Source organism: Cebus imitator, unplaced genomic scaffold (assembly GCF_001604975.1).
Source record: "Cebus imitator isolate Cc_AM_T3 unplaced genomic scaffold, Cebus_imitator-1.0 Scaffold203, whole genome shotgun sequence".
Classification (NCBI taxonomy): domain Eukaryota; kingdom Metazoa; phylum Chordata; class Mammalia; order Primates; family Cebidae; genus Cebus; species Cebus imitator.
In genome coordinates this window covers 2,457,841-2,459,815 of record NW_016107518.1, presented here as the reverse complement: position 1 = coordinate 2,459,815, position 1,975 = coordinate 2,457,841, and the positions used below count along the sequence as shown (strand labels likewise).

Sequence of the window (1,975 nt, the reverse complement as noted above, 5' to 3'; positions counted from 1 at the left end):
GGAGTGCAATGGTTTGGTCTTGGCTCACTGCAACCTCCACCTCTCAGGTTCAAGCAATTCTTCTGCCTCAGCCTCCCAAGTAGCTGGGATTACAGGCAGGGATTACAGAGACCTGCCACCATGCCCGGCTAATTTTTTTGTATTTTTAGTAGAGACAGGGTTTCACCATGTTGGCCAGGCAGGTCTCAAATGCCTGGCCTCAGGTGATCTGTCCGCCTCGGCCTCCTGAAGTGCTGGATTACAGGTGTGAGCCATGGTGCCTGGCCAAGGTAGTTTTTTTTTTTTTTTTTTTAATTTTTTTTTAAAGATGGGATTTCACCATGATGGTGGCCAGGCTAGTCTTGAACTCCTGACCTCAGGTGATCCACCCACCTCAGCCTCCCAAAGGGCTAGGATTATAGGCGTGAGCCACCGTGCTCAGCCAGGAAGCTTTTTATGAATCACTAAGGAAATGTTAAAGACAAAAAATTTTAAGGTGAAAAATGAATTATATGTATAGTATACTTTTTATTAAAAAATTTTAAAGTTTGAAATTTTTAAATTTTAGAAACAGGGTCCTGTTCTGTCACCCAAGCCAGAGTGTGTGGCCCAATCATAGCTCACTGCAGCCTCCAACTCCTGGGCTCAAGCAATCCTCCTCCTCAGTCTCCTGAATAGCAAATATGACAAATGTGCACCACCATGCCCAGCTAATTTTTAAAAAAACGTTTTACATGTACGACTGGGAATTCACGTGGAGGTCAAAGTGGAAGCAAGTGTGAGAGGGTCTAGCAGAAGGAAAAATGGACCCAAAGCGTTTGAGTCCATTGGCAGGTTAGGCCTGGCCTTAGCTGTTGCAGGAGGCGTGGTGAACTCTGCCTTATATAATGTGAATGCTGGGCACAGAGCTGTCATCTTTGACTGATTCTGTGGAGTACAGGACATTGTGGTAGAGGAAAGAACTCACTTTCTCATCCCATGGGTACAGAAACCAGTTACCTTTGTTGTTCTCGACCACTTAAGGTTTCAGTCATCACTGGTAGCAAAGAGTTACAAAATGTCAACATCCCATTGCCCATCCTCTTCTTGCCTGTCCCTAGCCAGCTTTCTCACATCTTCACCAGCACTGGAGAGGGCTGTGATGAGCCTGTGCTGCCATCCATCACTACAGACATCCTCAAGTAGGTGGTGGCTGGCTTTGAGGCTGCAGAAGCAATCACTCAGAGAGAGCTGTGTCCAGGCAAGTGAGCGACGACCTTACGGAGGTGAGCAGCCACTTTTTGGCTCACCGAGGACTCGTAGAGCCTCGGGAAGGAGTTCATAGAAGCGGTGCAAGCCAAACAGGTGGCTCAGCAGGAAGCAGAGAGGGCCAGATTTGTGGTAGAAAAGGCTGAGCAGCAGAAAAAGGCAGCCTTCATATCAGCCGAGGGCAACTCCAAGGCAGCCATACTGATCGCCACCTCACTTGCCCACCGCAGGGACCGTCCGGATGGAGCCGTGCCAGCTGGAAGCCAGGGGGACACAGTGTGCCAGCTCTCATGCTCCTGCAGCAGGGCAGTACCTGCTCCTCCACCTGTCCCAGTGAGGGTCCACCCTCCCTGCGCCTGCACAAGCCAACTGGGCCACAGCCCCAATGATTCTGAACACCGCCTTCTTTCTCCCCCCCACCCCAGAAATCACTGTGAAATTTCAAGATTGACTTAAAGTGAAGGAAATAAAAGTAAAACCACTTCAGGCTGGGTGCAGTGGCCCACGCCTGTAATCCCAGCACTTTGGGAGGCCCAGGTGGGCAGATCACTTGAGGTCAGGAGCTTGAGACCAACCTGGCCAACATGGTACTAAAAATAGAGAAGTTAGCTGGGTGTACTATGCCTGTAGTCCCAGCAACTTGGGAGGCTGAGGCAGAAGAATCACTTGAACCTGGGTGACAGAGGTTGCAGTAAGTTGAGATTGCACCACTGCACTCCTGGGTGACAGGGCAAGAGAGTCCAAAAAA

General features: G+C 49.7%; 1 protein-coding gene and 1 pseudogene across 1 annotated transcript in view; one reads left to right on the top strand and one right to left on the bottom strand.

Annotated features, from left to right (window-relative positions):
- LOC108317517 overlaps positions 1–1,164 on the top strand; it is a 20,714-nt pseudogene extending 19,550 nt beyond the window's left edge.
- LOC108317518 overlaps positions 1–1,975 on the bottom strand; it is a 140,229-nt gene that overhangs the window by 32,069 nt on the left and 106,185 nt on the right. The window lies entirely within an intron of this gene.